The 18,833-nt window shown below is 40.6% G+C and overlaps 1 protein-coding gene across 4 annotated transcripts in view; it reads left to right on the top strand.

The window, feature by feature from the left end:
* Nucleotides 1–267: 267 nt before the first annotated feature.
* RELL2 (RELT like 2) overlaps nt 268–18,833 on the top strand; it is a 42,521-nt gene continuing 23,955 nt past the window's right edge. The window contains exon 1 of one of the 4 annotated variants that reach the window (XM_075209946.1): nt 268–773. The gene's annotated coding sequence lies outside the window, so the exon portion shown is untranslated. Of the gene's footprint in view, nt 774–1,593; nt 1,677–4,495; nt 4,679–18,833 lie in introns of those variants that run through there. The other 3 variants (XM_075209948.1, XM_075209947.1, XM_075209945.1) reach the window with 3 other exon arrangements.

The following is an 18,833-nucleotide window of genomic DNA, read 5'->3' as shown; positions in this document are numbered from 1 at the left end:
CCTATCCCCATAATATACATGGCCAATGCTGCGTGCACTACTGTTAAGAGCACACAGCTCTCCCTTTTCAAGCAGAGCTGTGTGAAGCTGGAGCAGGATCCAGCCACCTCAATTATATAGTGCCACAGGCTTGGAGGGGGGCTTCCAGGCTTAGTAAATAATCATTGATGTGTAATGCAGGGTCTGGCTTCCTGTACAGCAGCAGGAGGAACGTGACACATTGTTCAGAGCCTGTGATGACAGTTGGCTGAATTGTTTATTGTGTATTTTATCATTTGGCCACTAGGTGTCGCAAAAATAACCCTATTGTTTTGCATGGTGAAATAAATGCTTTTACAGTCCAGTAATCATTCAATTTTACTGCGAGTTAAATTGATTTAACGTCTGAGCTGCGATCCTTGCAACAAACCCACGATTCACCTAGGAGGACAGCAGTTTTACCAATTCAGAAACTATTCACTCTGCAATGAAGTACTGGGGATGACATGTAAAACTCATACATTGGCTCACATGGGTGTGTGATAGAGCAGATTTCTCACTACACATTTTTTTCAACGTAATTGAGTGAAAGAGGATCATGACTTTTAAAGTGTAATGTGAGCCTGCATCCCCCCTGACATGGCTGGAAGACACTGTCTTGTGTTTTTAAAGAAAATATTTCTCTTGAGCTCATCTCTAATCCATGTTCATCTCGGGGAGTCTCTGCAGCAGGAAACATCCAAAGAAGGAGCGGATCCTTCGTGTATAGCCTCATCTGCAGCACATCTGACCTGGTAAGAATGCATCTAGTCACCTTCTTTTTATTTCATAGAAAAGCATTGAGTCTGCCAGGTGAGGAGCTGAACATATGCATTAATCTGACATCATAGGCACTGATCTTTTTTTCTTTCCCTGAGTAAAAATATTATTGTACAATATTTAATATTAAGATCATGGTCCCTAAACTAAATTAGAATTCCTATGTTTATTTAAAGTTTAAGAATCATGTATACAATGCATGGGCGTAATCTTCTACATTTACTGATCTTAAGATATGAATATAGACATATGTGTGTGTGTATCTGTAGTTTACTCAGTATACTGTAATAGATAGATAGATAGATAGATAGATAGGATATATATATGCATATATATATATATATATGTGTGTGTGTGTGTGTGTGTGTGTGTGTGTGTGTGTGTTTGTGTGATATGCACAAATTTATGAAAAGATCTATAAAAATACATATATTTTATTAGTATAGTATATAGTAGAGAGAGGAAGGCAAATTATATAATTAGTTTGTGTTTGTAGACAATGTACACAAGATAAACTTAAAAAGCTCTATTAAGACTAATTATATCTGCAATGATTGATTTGGTGGCAGCGCGGCGGTAGAGTCATTATTTTAGTGGAGATAGTATAGATTTCACATGTGTCGAATATAAGTGATCTGATGTTGTAATTGTAACATTGTGATTGTGAGATTGAGTGACAGGTTGTGCACCAAGATGCTGCAGAGCACAGATGCACAGCATGCTACCCCGCATTGTACCAGGTCTCACTGTGGCTCTGAGATCAGACTAAGCAGTGAATCAGAAGAAATGATCCTCACTCTGATTTGTTGTCAGACTGTCCCTGTACAACTGTAGAGCTTTAGTCTTGTGAGTGAGAAGTCTGCTGCTTGGGAGAACAAGTAAGTGATGTGCAGAGGAATGTGTTGCTATAAGGTTGGGGGATATGATGCTACAGGGTGGGGGCAATGTGTTGCTATAGTGGGGATGTATAATTACAGGAAGGAAATGTGTTACTACTGGGGGGAGTAGAGAATGTTACTACTTTGGTGAGAGGGGGACATGTGTTACATAGGAGGGGGAAATGTGTTACTGAAAACTAATTTCAGGGAGATTCGCCAAGTAAAACCTAGGGACCACGTTGAAGGGGCATGTCCTGCTCTGCCGAAGGAATGTGTCCAGCTTAGTTAATGGGCGTCTCTAGTGCCACCCAGGGGCTGTAAGTGTACAGGGCAGAAGGGAGATTGTTTTAGTTTACTGAATAAGTGACCTTGTAATGCCGGCGATATCCAGGGAGCACAGTAGTGAATTTACTACCACACTGCTTGATAGATAAGATCTCCCATGCAGAATAATGGGGGCCAAATAACTTGTGATAATAGGTGAATAAGTAGTGCAAAGCCTAACCCTATCATTAAACATTTTGTCACATCGCTAAGGCTTGAAAACTTGTCCCTAAATTCTTCAACTATCAAATATCTCTCTATTAAATTTGTAACAAACACAATTTGGACTTCTAATAAATTATTTGAATGAATACAGCAAGACTTTCAGATAAAAAATACATTGCTGGTAGAGTTGCCCGATAGACCATTATCACCAGCTATATCAGAGGCAGAACTAGAGAGCTGTGGGCCCCGGCGCAGGTAGGCGGGGAGGAGAGAACCGGGCCCCCAACCCTCTGCATCTGCCATGCAGCGGGCCCCATTATCTCCATGGGACCCCGTGCACTGCACCTGCTGCACCAATGGTAATTATGAGCTATATAATAATCACGTACACATACAAACTCTTTCTCTGCTCTCTCTCCCATTACTCTGTCTTTATTTTATTTATTTTAATTCTCAATATCACCCCCTCTGTTGTCCCATGTATTACTCCTTTGGTTTCCTGCTATTCTGGTAGTCTCCAGGACAGTATGGTGTTACTGCAGGGGTGCGGGTGAGGGGGACAGAAATATGTTAATACAGAGGTGAGGGGGGAATGTGGCTTGTGTTACTGCAGAGGCGATGGGGGCCAAGTGTGTAACAATGGAGGTGCTTGGCTCGTCCCACATGTGGAGTGACCACACCACACTACAGGGGATTGCCATTCCTTTATGGTGTCACAACGAAGATTGAAGGGGGTGTACACACTCCTGTCCCCATGGGGAACATGTTGAGCAGTATGGCATAACTGGAGGTGCTTCTATTCCTGTAGTAAATTCTATGTGTGAGCAGAAGGCCCGTCTGATGCTGCCACCTCAGTGATTGAGGTTTCTAATTGGTCCTCTCACTCAGACCCCCCCCTTCCCATCTTAGCATCCCACAACTCCAATTTTAGGCCTGGTCTGTCAGCAAGCCCTGGAAAAAAACAAATCCCTGGAACTCGGGTGAGGTGGATAAAATGTAATGTTGTAATGTAGCTTTAAGTTCAGTTGGCTGAAAGAACGGGGTTAATATCTATAGAGCAACTATCACTATATAAGAAAAATATAATTACATTTACATGTCTCTATAGATAGGAATGTAGTGGTGAAGTTGGTGTCCCGTATCAGATGCCCTTACTACCACATGCATTCCTACTGTCCTGATTTAGACAGGACAGTCCTGATTTTAGGGCTCTGTCCTGCATTCCGAATCGGGACAGCTCAGGAAAATTATGGGGTATGTCCTGCTCTGTGCTGCTGTACATATCAGTGCAGCGGTAAATGCTTGCCGCAAGCGCCAGAGGTAGGTTAAAGGGGTGAAAGCCTGGGGCTAGCTCAATCCTGGCGGAACATGATCATGCCCCCCTGTCGCATGCCCACGCCCTCTTCTCTTCTGCTCACCCTGTGGGCGATATACAATCACTGTATACATCGCTCCTGCTGATTTGCTGAAGTGCAGTTTTTAAACATGTTATATTTAATATTGTACATTACTGCAAAACGCAAGAGTTTAGTACAAGTGTTATATATAAGAATTACTCAAATGCTGCATGTTGTAGTATAGTATTAAATATTGCAAGGTTAAAAACTAAACTTCAGTTACTCAGTAAGAGCACTGTAGATGGTGGCAGTAAGGACATTGGGTCGGGGATACCATTTTCAGAAGGGATTATTTTTACACGATACCATTAGTGGTTCATCATTTTAATCTCTAATAATCAATAAAGAGCATAATTATAATTGAGATTTTTTTTCCATTTGACTACAGTTGTTATCCCTCTTTCTGTTGCCTTTTGCACCAACCCGGACCAAACAGGCCAACTAGGCATTTATTAGGCAGCCCTTTTCAGGATTTTTCACCCATATTTTTCATTGTTTGTTATTTGGACTATAACGACCTATTTCCCCAGTAAAATAATGGAGAAGGACGTGTTGGATAGAGGCCCATGTGCATGTGGGGTACAATGCCGTTCCCTGACTTCATGAATTGTACTTTTCTCTTTACTCCCAGCTGTGTGACCACATGACACTGTACAGTAAATAATGTAACCCAGTTATTGACCCGGCCATCTGGATGAATATATTTTAAAACCATCCTCTGTCTCACAGTATAATCACTATGCATGAGAACACCATTCAAGTGTATGTCTTTGTGTTTAAAGCTGTTATTTGGTAATGATCACGTGCACACACACCCTAGCCAACCATGGTACTAAGCAGATGATCTGTGTTTCCCATGGGTGCTAAATAAGCTTCCTGAGCCTGGGAGAGACCGGCATGATTAAGAAGAAGGAGGGAGAAAAGAAGGAGGGGTTCTGGTGTCAGGCTTGCAGCTGCCACAGATATTGCTTTCAGCTCTGTGACCCATCGGGATAAATGGGAATTATCACTGAGTTTAGATGGAATATCCACAAATTGGTCCTTGGAACTGTGAATGATGCTGTGTTGCTAGGATACCGATGAAGAGAAACGTCTTCTTTGTGCTCAGGTGTCCAGGTAAGCAGAAGGCACCAGTAAGTGATCAAACAGTGGTAGATAATTACTGCAGTTCACTCTGTGCAGGCTGATAGACTGAAGCCTGTACATCGCTACTGCTCACATCCTGTATACAGCTGGAGGTTAATCTGCAGAAACCACAGTGCACGTCAGTGTGTGTAACTGCAGCGTGCACCTGAGTCATGAATTATTGAGCTGGTTAAATGAATTAAGCAGGGTGGGACAGAATCTTGCAGAGATGCAGTCAAGGTCACACATGCGTTAGAGCTCCAGTTTGAAGGACACTGCCGGATTTGGTAACTGACTATGGCAGAAAGGGAAATATTAAAATTGCAGTAATAATATTAACCTTTGCTGCAAGTCCTGATCTGCGCAGTTACTGAATATTCTGATCTGCTGTCTTACATTTCCTAGACAGGGGGATTTCCTTCTGTAACCTGTCCTGCTAGACCTGTCAGACTTTATCTGGTACTGTTTTTAGAGGATTGTAGGAGATGTCCTAATGGGAGCTGGAAACTCCTGGGTTATTGGAATGTGAATGGGGGAGGAGGTGGGCTCCTGGCTGATAAACATCAGACACGGTTGCTGGGAATTACAGTGCACGTCATAAAACATAGGATGACAGAAACATTGTTCATACTTACTATCTGTAAACACATGATTGCTGGCTAGACATAGATTGTGCGATTGGTTCAATAAACTTGATGGACTTGTTTTTACCTTTTATATCCTTTTAATGGGCGACTTTTAATACAGTTTTTATTTTCATTTTAGATAACTGCAGTTATACATTTTGTACAAAAAAAACAATGTGTTTGCAATTAGGTTTGTATCCTTGAAAGCAATTTTGCAAATGTTTCCTTGAATTATTATTACCATTTTTTTTTGTTCAATTATTTACAAAACATTTACGTCCGTAAGGAAAAATCATCAATAAGACTAAAATACTCATGAAGTACAGGTAGGAGCTGACTGACTTTCATCATCACCATTTATTTATATAGCGCCACTAATTCCGCAGCGCTGTACAGAGAACTCACTCACATCAGTCCCTGCCCTATTGGAGCTTAGAGTCTAAATTCCCTAACATACACACACACACACACAGTCACAGACTAGGGTCAATTTTGTTAGCAGCCAATTAACCTACCAGTATGTTTTTGGAGTGTGGGAGTAAACCGGAGCACCCGGAGGAAACCCACGCAAACACGGGGAGAACATACAAACTCCTCACAGATGTGTTGGGAATTAAACTCATGACCCCAGTGCTGTGAGGCTGAAGTGCTACTACTTAGCCACCATGCTGCTCCAAACCTTCTGGGAAGATTCAGAAAGCATTAGGGAGCTACTCTTCTCTAGCAAGACTTTTTGCATATACAGTAGTGCATCTAATTGTTCATTCATTCATTCATTCATTCACTCACTCATAGTCACTTCTAGGATGATCATGAAAGTGACAGGGTATTTTTCTTGATCTAGTCTTCAGATAGATAGATAGATTAGGTCAGCATAAGGCTGGTCCAACACACTTCAATTTCGGAGCCCACCAAGGGTGAAAGCAGAGTGGTGGTCCAGGGTTTCCGCTCAGTGCCCCTTGGCTAACGTTGTTTTGCAATAGTTACTCCTAAGTCCAGTTACCACTGGGGGTAAATGTATGAACATGCGGGTTCTTCAACACCCGCGGGTTCAGCGTGTTCGGCGATTAAATTTCAAGCGGCGCTGCATTGTAAAGGGAAGTTTCCCTTTACAATGCAGCGTCGCTTGAATTTTAATTGCCGAACACGCTGAACACGAGGGTGCTGAAGAACCCGCATGTTCATACATTTACCCCCAGAGGAGTCCTTTGTGTGGCTGAAGTTCTGCTGTTTGTAGAAAGTAGTCAAATAAAAAAAACGTGAATGAAAGTAACTCAACTGTGTTTCAGTGCTAACATGCAGCACCCTTGGTGGGCGAAGAGGCTGTGCTAGGGTAGGCTATTCCCCCTGAAGTGACGTCACCTTATGTCCCTTCAGGTTTTCTCCATTTTTCAAAGTAGTAAAAAGTCAAAATTCATATCTATTAATCTAAGTTCATTGTAGCTCTTTGTGGTTGTAAAAGTTTGTTTTTTTTTCTATGTTTTGTTGTTTTGCCTGAAAGAAAGGTTGTCACTTCTGGTATCATCACAGCTTGTTCATGGGGAAAATGCTGAGGTCCCTCTATTGTGTTAGGTGTGGTTATATGCTTCTTGTGCACTGGTTTCAGTTTTGACTTTGTAACCCACTGGTGAAATCCCGAGACTTACAGCCAGATTATGATGGAGAAGAAGAACAGGAAACCAGTGAAAATCAAGCAGTATAAAAAGGAAGGGCCTATCCCAGCTTTAACCCTTCCACCCACTGAGTAAGCGGCAGGTTAGCAGCGAAATTTGTTATTTTATTCAAGACTTTTCTATTGGACCATTTCAGCCTTTCTTTTCTTTCCTTTTTCATCTTTCGTATACCATCCCATCAAACACTGCACACCTGAGAAAATAATATTTTTATTTCATGCACAATTGAAGAATATACAGCTCATGTTCCAGGCAGGGATCCATCCACCATTATACCACAGGTGGTAAATATTTGCCTTTCAGATACATTGCAGATATTACTACAATTTCAAATAGTAAACCAGCAAATTGAGTAGACATCTGGGGCCAGATAATTATATTGTAGATGTATATATGGGAAAACCATGTTTTAGGCAAGCAGACCCATCTTTACATACAGTTAACTAACACTTCAGTTACATTCCTTGGGCACTTTGCTGTTCAGCAAATGTACTTCTAACTGCACTAAAATGTGACAATCCTGGTTTAACTTATGCAAAAAGGCATCGCCTGCCCATTTGGGTTAATAGACAAGATAGATTTTTGGTGTGTTTGAGAAAATAAAAGGTCTGCGTAGACCAAGGGCGTTGTCGATTTTGGAATCCGGAAAGTTTGGAAATGTGCATAGTAATTATTATTATTATTATTACCATTTATTTATAAAGCGCCACTAATTCCGCAACGCTGTGCAGAGAACTCACTCACATCAGTCCCTGCCCCATTGGGGCTTACAGTCTAAATTCCCTAATACCCACACTCACACAGACAGACAGACAGACACACAGACTAGGGTGAATTTGTTAGCAGCCAATTAACCTACCAGTATGTTTTTGGAGTGTGGGAGGAAACCGGAGCACCTGGGGGAAACCCACGCAAACTCGGGGAGAACATACAAACTCCTCACAGATAAGGCCATGGTAGGGAATTGAACTCATGACCCCAGTGCTGTAAGGCAGAAGTGCTAGCCACTTAGTCACCATGCTGCCCCTAGTAATGAAGCAGAGAGTCCCATATAGATGTGACACGGCCAACTAGAAAATAATTGCTGTGCCATTTCATATAGTGGTTGCACGCTAGACTCAACACTTGGGCAGGGGTGTAGGAAACCGGGGGGGCTTAGGGGGCAGTTGCCCCCTCATGATTTCTATTGAGTGGGCAAAGGTTATATTTTGCCCCCACCCCCCATGAACTTGTACAGAAAAGCCTTCATGCTACTTTCTGCAGTAATGGTATCTGTTCTAAACTTGTGAAATGTTTTTAAAATATAGGTTGCCTTAGTATAACTACCAAATGTTCTTTAATATAGATTGCCTTAATATAGATTTAATACAGATTGATTCATTTGTTTATTTAAAAAACTCCAAGTGTTCCGTTCATAAACATTTAATAAATAACTTGTATTGATGATGAAAAACTATTCACCTTACTTTTACCCTGAATTTCGTGCGGTGCGTCCAGTAACAAACATGAGAGCAATTTACATTTATAGCACATACCATAACCAGTGAGGCAGTGACTATAGATTTAAGAATACTCATAATCAAATGAGATTAGGCTGTCAGCTATACCTGAATAAAAACTAGGTTAAGGATTATGAAAAATATACATTTTTAAGATGAACAATTGAATGTATCTATCTTTCTAACAGCTGTTGTACTTATTGGTAGTGAATATTAAGAATAATATTTATTTAATAATGTTTAAATAAGTTTTTGGCCAATCCCTGAAACACTGACAAAAATTAACATAGGATTGGGAGTCTTTGTACATCTAGAGTCACTTTTACAACTGTCATAAAACAAGATACCAAACGCATGAAAAAGGTGCTCCAAGCTCTATAGTAGTGCTTGGCCTTTTGCACCCCTATGAAAATTTTCTTCCTACGCCCCTGCACTTGGGAGTATGCTTACTAAACTACAGGTTTGAAAAAGTGGAGATGTTGCCTATAGCAACCAATCAGATTCTAGTGTCATTTATTAAGTACAGTCTGCAAAATAACAGCTAGAATCTGATTGGTTGCTATAGGCAACAGCTCCACTTTTTCAAACCCGCAGTTTAGTAAATATACCGTTGGAGTTTTGATTCTTTAGCCATATAAAGTTCTTCCGGTCCTTCTTCTTTAGCCATATAAGCAAAATATGCATAATGGAGTTTCTTGAAGCTTATGAGAAAGAACCCATGGGTAATTTCATGAAAATGGGTGGTCTTTAAAGTGACAGTTCACATTTTTCCAGTGTGCTGTTGCTTTCTCACAGTGGAGGTGACCATATTGTGGGCTTACCCAATACTAAACTGAGAATTTATTAGGAGCTACTGCCATCATTGCATCGTGATTTACTGACAGCAAGGTGACCATATTGTGGGCTCAGACACTATTAACCTATGAATTTACTAGGAGCTAGTGCCATCACTGCGGCATGATTTACTGACAGGAAGGCGACCATATTGTGCTCTCAAACAATACTAACCTATGAATTTACTAGGAGCTAGTGCTATCACATACTTGCCGACTTTCTCAAGTCGGCGTCCCGGAGCTACCTGGGGGAGGTGGGTGTTTCGGGGGTGGGGCTATGCAAAGCTCTCCATTTTGGCCCCGCCCTGTGACATAATGATGCACACGCGTCATTTTACAGTGGGGGCCGGGCCAAATGCCTCGATTCCCTGAGAATCGCGGCATTTTGGATCTATTTTAGCCAATACTAACCTATGAATTTACTAGGTGCTAGTCGCAGGGGTCAGGGAACTTTTTTACCTTTTACCCCCAAATATACTTAGATACGCTGACGTTGCCCCCGATTTGAAAGGAAGGAAATTATATATTATTAGTTATTGGAATTCAAACTTTTATTGAATATATTCAAAATTTCTTTGAAAGCTTCAACTTCAAAACTTCAGGTTTTGAAGAAATGATGTTGCTTCATTTTTAATACAAGAGCATCAATATTGGAACATTTTGATGTCAGAGCAATTTGGATACAGTCTTCAGCATTCAAACAATTTCTCTGCTTTGTTTTTATGTTCGTTATAGTGGAAAATCCTTGCTCGCAAAAGTAGGTTGTTGCAAAAGGCAGCAACTTTTTGACTGCCTCCTCATGTGCAAGTTTGAATGCCTTTGCAACTGTTGACATCCAAAAATATGACAGATCTGCTTTGTTTTCAAATGCAATACGTCTTTCATTATTGCATCGAAGCTAAAAGAGGTGTCTTTGCTAACCCTTGGGGCTCTTCTGGTACAACAGCAATTTCACATTTAAAGGGGTCTACAATCCAACTGACAGCATGTGAATCGGCAGCATTACCCCCAGGATTTTCATTTTTACCCCATTTGGGGTAATTTACCCCTGTTCCCTGACCACTGTGCTAGTGTGAATGAGTTCTCTGTACAGCGCTGTGAAATTAGTGGCGCTATATAAATAAATGGTGATGATGATGATGATAATGCTATTACTGCGGCATGATTTACTGACAGGAGTTAAGCAGATCCAGTCAAGAGCTACGTTTACTTAACCCCCCACTCAAGATACTTGAATAGTTATGATGTATGGGAGAAATGCCTCAGTGATAGGTTACATTATCTTGTATTTAGGGTTCAGTCAACAAAATGGCTGCCGCCTCTGTGAGTAGGTAACAAGTACACATTAACTTGGCCTGAACTTGAACCAGTTACGTCCTCTGATCACACTGCTATGTATTTTTATACCTTCCCTTTCTGCCAATTCACTCTTGAGAATTAAAAATACATCTGATTAAGAAAAGAAAAAGTTTGGCAGCTTCTCTGTACACGGTGGATCTCTTTGTATAAGAAAATAGGAAAGTATGTAGATAATAATTTTGTTTTGCTTTTGAAACATTCCAGTAACAAACCAGGGATATAATATCATTTACAAGGGAAATTGCATTGGAAAAGTATTTCCATTTTTGGGGATTAGAGATGTGTGATTATAAAACAAGACGGACATTGCAATGTGAGAGACCCCTCTGGAGACATCAGTGATAAAGGGTAGAGCATGGGAAGCGAATCAAGAGAAACAACTGAGGCAGGATGTAGAGCTCAGCTTGTAGAGTGGCTGGGAGGCGGCTTTTATTAGCTTGAGTGGAGATGAGATTTATATATCGTGTTTATGATGGAACTGAATTTACAGATTACGTTGTGGGAAGCATGAAACAATTCTTTTTTTGTATATTTACTAATTACTAAAAAAATCTCTATTTATACAATAATTTATCCAGATTTTTTCAGTGGATAATTACCATTTTATACCTCCCTGCGCGTGCTGGAGAGGGCGTGACTTGTGCCACACAGTGGGCGTGTCTTTTGTGGGAAGTTGTGTCTTGCTCAGGTCACCCCAAAACAACCACATTTACTATAAACACCAGATCATTTTTAGTCAACCCCAAAACACACACCTCAGATGCCTCATGACCACAAAACACCCACACAGGCAGCCTAAATACCCCAGGCAATCACAAATAACTTGCTTCAAATATACAACATATTCTTCTCACTGACCCCAAAACAACCACTCAGTCACCCTGAAACATTAATGCCCCAATATTAACCCCAAGACAGACACCTAAATAATGTCCACATACTTTATTGAATTTTCTCCATAAGAGTTGGCGCTATTGCACAACTGCAGTATACACATTAAGAAAAAAAAAAAACACCTCTTTATCTCTCCTCCACTGATCTGTTAAGTAAAATGACGTGTGGGATTGTCCCCAAAATTGGGACTGTCATACTGGAATTGGGATGGTTGAAAGGTATGCCATATAAGCACGGTGGTGTACTGGTTAGCACTTCTGCCTCACCTCATGAGTTTGATTCCTGACCACGGCCTTATCTGTGTGGAGTTTGTATGCTCTCCCTGTGTTTGCGTGGGTTTCCTCTGGGTGCTCCGGTTTCCTCCCACACTCCAAAAACATACTGGTAGGTTAATTGGCTGCTATCAAATTGACGTGTGTGTGTGTGTATATTAGGGAATTTAGACTGTAAACTCCAATGGGGCAGGGACTGATGTGAGTGAGTTCTCTGTACAGCGCTGAGGAATTAGTGGTGCTATATAAATAGCTGATGATGATGACCTCCCAAGTCCCAGTTTTGTTGGGACAGTCCCGATTTGTGGACCTCGATAGGGATGAGACTGGCGGAGTTTGGTTTCAGGGCTTATTGTTTCCCCACATCATAGCCATGAATCAGTAAGTAGCTCTGTTGGTATTAGTGCATGCTACAACACGTTTTTTATTAGGTTAGATTTTCACTTTTGAAAACGAGATATTCAGAGCCGAGTTTGTTATTAAATCATTCCTTTGCCCGCAGGACACATAGCACAGTCAAGGCTGGCTCTTTGGGTATTGGTACACATTACCAAAGGTGTCCCTGTTATTAGGACTCCTAAGGAGCATTTTAAGGCACATGCTTTTTAGCCACTCCTAATATTTTTTTAATGTTTGCTCCAATTTATGGTCTATCCATCCAATAGTATATATTTCTCTGCCCAGCACATGATGTAGCCCCATGCTCAGTATAGAATATAGTCTGCGTGCTAGTATACAGTGCAGCCTCATTTACCAGTATGCAATATAGACTTCTGCCAGAATACAGTATAAACACATGCTTGTGTACAGTTTGTTGGAGTGATTGCAGTTAAAATACTGTCCAATCCCCATACTACATACAAATTCACTATACCAGTATTCAGTGAAGGCCTTTACAAGTACACCATTCAAACCCCATGCCAGGTATACAATGCAATCCTTAGGCCAAAGTATACAGTATAGATCCATGCTATTATTAGTACAGCCACTGTGCACTATCCAGTACAGCAACTCTGCCAAGTATAGAATACAGCCCTTATATCATCATTATAATCCCTTTCTGTACTGTTGGTCCACTCACAGAAGATTGAGCTGCGCATACATTAAATATAAGTAACCAGTGAAGGCATTGAATGTGCATTAGGTGCTCCTGAATACTGGTGATTGATGATTGCCCCAAAGATCTCTAAATGAGGTAGGAGAAATGATGTAAGTATTCTTATATTAACCACTCTCCTTGTTCACATGTATGAATATATGTATCTTAATTGGAATTTTAATGAAATTCTTTAATTTTGTAGATTTATTTCCTTTATAAGCATAAAGTGAACATCAGGTTTGGCATACTAATGTTATTTTCTTAATTGTTTTCTCACTCCCAGGGGGGTAATTCCATTGACCACGTTACTTGTGAGAGTAACACGGCAAATTTCAATGCTGATCTTTGCTTGCAGCTCTGAGAGCCAAGAGCAGAAATCCATGTTAAAATTACCGTACTAACGGTAATAGTGCTTGAATTTGCTGGCGGTATATAAATAAATGTTGTTGATGATGATGATAAATGACTCCCATTGTGTTAACTAGCCTTCACCACCACTTATTGTCTATGAAATCCCCCTGAGAAGTGTACTGGTAGAGATCAACGAAATGAAGAACTTGGCCTCCGGAGTGAGGAATTAGAGAAGTGCTTCATACATTTATTCACTCAATAGTTTTATGAAGACCATCTGTATGTTCTTTGGATGCATTTCTGATGGTTGATACATAACAATTTGCTCTGCATTTTGTAAAATGTAGAAGCTTCTGCTGGGTCGTTGTAATTGCATCATTTGGACTTGCATGTGTTTGAAACAGAAAGTCAGGACACCCATGTGACATGGAGATGGGTCATTCAAGCTAAAAATACACAGGACATTGGACTTGCATTATTTAAGAGTAAACCTTATTGTCAACTTTTCATAAAAGCAGTGTCCTCCTTGTCAGGACAGTAGTGGTACCCATATCCCGTAAATCACAAGGGATCTTCAGTACTATCATACTAGTCGGGTGTGCAGTGTATATATATATATATATATATATATATATATATATATATATATAAATATATATATTCATTGTATGGGTCTATGTATACATTGGCATTCACTATATTTTTGACTGGTGTGAAGATTTACATTTGGATTTTTATGTAATTTTCTGAGTCTATTAAAGCAGTCACCCACTTAAGGACCACTTCCACTCTTTGCTGTGCTATACGTTTTTTGGAGATCTCCGCCTTTACTTTGCTCCAACAACCACTTAGGATGGCTGAAAGTCTCCAGTGCTTGAGAGTGACTGGATGACATATTAAAAGCACACAGGACTCCTTCTGCTCTCTCACCACCTTTGAGAACCTTTGCCTACAGCGTGCCTCTACAAAAGGTCTAATCTCTACAATATAATACAAACTCGTCCCGTCCACTTCGGGACTTGGGCAATCCCACGTACTTGCTTGGAAAAGAGACCTTGGTGAATGTTTTCTATAGAAAGAATGATCTGAAATATATGAACACGCAGCTTCCAGCTGGATTTGTGTCAAAATAAAAGAGAATGTTTACAAAGTATTGTATCGGTGGTACTATGTAGTGTACCCTCGCGTCTCCAAAAGATACTCCCTGATGCTTTTGATCGATGCTGGCGGGGTGGCTCCCAGGAGGGCACCTTCCTCCATATCTGGTGGCGATGCCCAAAACTTGTGCGCTTCTGGAATGATGTTAAGAATCTGATTCAATCGATTCTTCAGATTGATAATCCTCTGGAGCCTAATTTTTTTCTTCTAACCCTGGGAGCACCCTCGGCGGTAAATCATTCACCAAGGTCTGGGACCCAGGGCTCTCTTTTTTCCAAGCCCACTCCCCTTTCCTATGACCTGTCTGTCCTTTCTTCTCTTCTCTATCTTTCTGTCCTTTAATATAAAATTCTTGGTCAACCTTTTCTTTAATCTTGGTAACATTCCTGCATTTAGCTATCATGTTACTACACTGGTCGTAGTTACTTTATGACTACTATTTTTATATTTGCATACTCTCAATGTTGGATGTACGTTGTTGTTTGACCAATCCAAAAATAAAACATTTAAAAAGGATAAAAGAAAAAAAAAGCTCACAGGACAAAGGTGTGTATTGAATTTGATTAGAGAGGAGTTGCAGTCATCCAACTTTAATGTCTAGGATGAGAGAAAGTCCTCCCGTACTGTCTATAGGCAGTGACAGGCAGCTGGCATCATGTAACTGTGGACCAGTGGCGGATCCAGGGGCGGGCGATCGGGGCGATCGCCCCCCCCCCCCCTAGCGGGGGCTTGCTGCCGGCGGCTGCACACTATGTGCAGGTCCGTTCTGCAGGGACAGTGTGCTGCCCGGCTTCTCTGATTGTGTTTAAAACACAATCAGAGCAGCCGGGCAGCACATTGTCACTGCCGAGCGGACCTGCACATATTGTGCAGCCGCCGGCAGCCTTGAAGTCAAAAAGGGGGCGGGGCCTAAATCGCCCCCATTAAATCGCCCCGGGGTAGGATACTTTTCTAGATCCGCCCCTGCTGTGGACAAGACTGATGCTCTACTCTGAGAGGGGCATTGTCTCAATGTGGAGAAGACCTTTAAAGTCATAGCTGGTGTTAAATACAGTAAAAGCAGTACAGGAACCCATTGTCACTATTATGTTAATGTAAAACCTGGGACAGTTTTTAGACACATGTGATCCCTACTAGATAGGGATATATTCAGAAATACATGTCCAGAGCTGAAGCAGGAATTGCATTTGATTGGTTGTTGGAATATATTATGTTACAGCTGTGTGATTATGTACAGATATTATGAATATGTGCAATAAGACAATATTCCCAGTTGCAGCACTTTATAGCTGGCTCAATCAATTATGTCTGTGTTTGTATACACATCATTACTAGGCATACAGAAGAACTACTCTCTTGGGAAATGTAGAGCTTAGAACACAACTGTGCTCTATTCTGCTCATAGAGAGCACAAAGAACACATTACAGAGTAAAGAAGAACCAATAATAGTGCTGTACATGTAGTGTGTATGCTGCTTCCATGCTTGACCTCTCTCCATTCAGCAATGGCGTCAGTTATCTCATTGTTAGATCTGTTCGAGCTTTGTTCAGACAATGGTAGTTGGGTCTTGGGTATTCCTATTCCATCACTCCTAATAGCCTGAAAACTGATGCAGTGTTAAAGAGGTTGATCATTATGTTCCACTGCAGGCCTCAATCATTGAACTGATCTGATTGTGCCAACTTCTATTGAGGACAGTATTACTGATATGAAAGCTACCTGCTCACTTCATAAATTACTTCTTTCTTCAATGGTATTAGCATGGAAACTGATATAAAGCACAAGAGAGAACAGCCGCCACATGTCTAATACTGCATTGGTGTTACCATGCTCAAATTTAAGGAAAGGGACCTGGCCTGCAGAGGCAGAAGAAAGGAGACGCGTGGTCCCATCTTACTTATTTTTTCTTACGCTTTTTACGTTTTGTTGCCTGACTCTACTCCCTGAATGACTGACTGTTTCTACTGCTTATTTCAGTCTTGTGGTATGTACTAAATAATGCACACCTGCCAACATTAAGACACGCACAATCAGGACAAAATAAACCCTGTCCAATCTGCCCAAACATTGCCCCATCCCAGAAATGCCCACTCTTTTTAAAAAATGTGAAAATCAAATCATTCTGCATTTGAAAATCTTAAGATACACAAGAGGCCTAATCACAGATTGGTCAATGACCCACAGACATAAAAGTCTTTCTACTTTTTACTCCCCATGAAGAGCTTATTATCTACTATATAAATGCCTAGTGGCGTGTTTGAAAAAAAACCAAAACAAGCTGCAGCGCCACCTGCTGGGCAGAGTTATACACTGACCTATATATTTCTTGAAGGAGAAGTGACAGTTGGGAGTGGTTGGTGGTTGCCGGGGGTGACAGTGGGGAGTTTTTAACACCTTAAGTAGCTTGATGAAGGATGTGGCGATGAAGATGAAGGATGAGGTGATGGAGAAAAATGATGAGGTGGTGACATGTGGACAAAACCACGTTAAAAAAGGGCGCTTGCGTCGGGAAGTAACGCTCTTCCCCTGAGGAGGCCTGGGCTAGGCCCAAATGCATGACAAGAAACTTTTTAAGACCTTAAGTAGCTTGATTTGACTAGAGTGCATGAGTATCATGCACGGGTTAACTTGTACAAGAATAATAGCTTATCAGTACTGTTACTGCTATCATTTAACACAAGTCCTAGTAGCTATAAGATATTATATTTACGACATATGTTATAATCATTTATAGCTGTCAGGGGAAAGAAGGGAATCCACAACCCAGGAATCATAAGGTCGACACTGAAACGTATTACTATGTACATACCATAACTGTTTCTAGTAAAATTAGTTACTGTGGGATGTTAGTCATTCCAAAAAATAAAGAAAAACAACTGAAACCTTTAATTTAAAATCACTACTGCTCAATGGAAAACAGGACATTTGAAGGGGAGATTAAAGCTGCATTAACACCTAGGAAAATATTTTCCTATGGTGGCCCTGTCCCCTGGCTGATTGCAGCTTTTTGATTGGTCCTCCCACTCACCAGGGGAGAAGGGCACCTTAGGAACGTATTTTCCTAGGTGGTAGTGCAGCTTTAACATATAAACTTTGGAGCTGTATTTACAATATGGGATATCTAGGCCCATGACTAAAGTAGCACAGTCCAGGGACCAACAAAACTTTTGTTTTATTTTTGTTTTCATGGTTTGTTTTTTTTTATGTTTTTTTCTCTTTGGTGTTTACTAACCCACTAATTTTCTCTGAGCATCATTTGTTCCCAAATACTAATTTACAGTGTGCTCACTAACAATGTCAGCTCTAAATATCACCCTGAAGGGTGCCTGCACAATAGATGTCATGGAACACGTTATTCTTCTTAAAAAGGAAAGGCATCCTTTTCTTGGTAATTAAATATCCGCAGTGGAGAAGAAAATCTAAATTGAATAATCAGAGGAAACCTTTAAAGTCTTTGTTGTTTTATGTGAACAAAACATTATTATTATTTGTTGAGGTAGTTTCCAAATTATGTTGCCAATGTGCTTAGGACACTTTTATATATAGCGGGTGAAATAAGTATTGAACACATCAACATTTTTCTCAGTAAATATATATTTAATGTGGCTATTGTAATGAAATTTACACCAAATGTCAGCAACAGCCCTTGCAATCCACACATGCAAAGAAATCAAACCATAGATGTCCATAATTTAAGTTGTATAATAATGTGAAGTGACAAAGGGAAAAAGTATCACATGAAGAAAGGGAGGTGCATAGAAAGCCTAGACACCAGCTGAAATCTATCAGCAATTAGAAAGCAATCCTTCCAGCTGGTTCAGCCACAACTGATGGCCTATAAAAAGGTTTCTCTTTACGAAGGTGTTACACAAGAAACATCTCATGATGGGTAAAAGCAAAGAGCTCTCTCAAGACCTTCGCTACCTTATTGTTGCAAAACATACTGATGGCATTGGTTACAGAAGGATCTCTAAACTGCTGAATGTTCCAGTGAGCACTGTTGGGGCCATTATCCGGAAGTGGAAAGAACATTATTTCACCATAAACCGACCACGACCAGGTGCACCTTGCAAGATTTCTGAAAGAGGAGTGAAAAAATGATCAGAAGATTTGTCCAAGAACCAAGGACCACTTGTGGAGAGCTTCAGACAGACCTGGAATTAGCAGGTACAATTGTTTCAAAGAAAACAATAAGTAATGCACTCAACTACCATGGCCTGTATGAACGCTCACAAGGCAAGACTCCTTTGCTGAAGAAAAAACATGTTGAAGCTCGTTGAAAGTTTGCTACACAACATTTGGACAAGCCTGTGAAATACTATGAGAATATAGTGTGGTCAGTTGAGAGCAAAATTGAACTCTTTGGATGCCATAGTACACA

The sequence above is a fragment of the Mixophyes fleayi genome, chromosome 4 (genome assembly GCF_038048845.1).
Source record: "Mixophyes fleayi isolate aMixFle1 chromosome 4, aMixFle1.hap1, whole genome shotgun sequence".
NCBI lineage: Eukaryota > Metazoa > Chordata > Amphibia > Anura > Limnodynastidae > Mixophyes > Mixophyes fleayi.
This window is presented reverse-complemented; position numbering and strand designations above follow the sequence as displayed.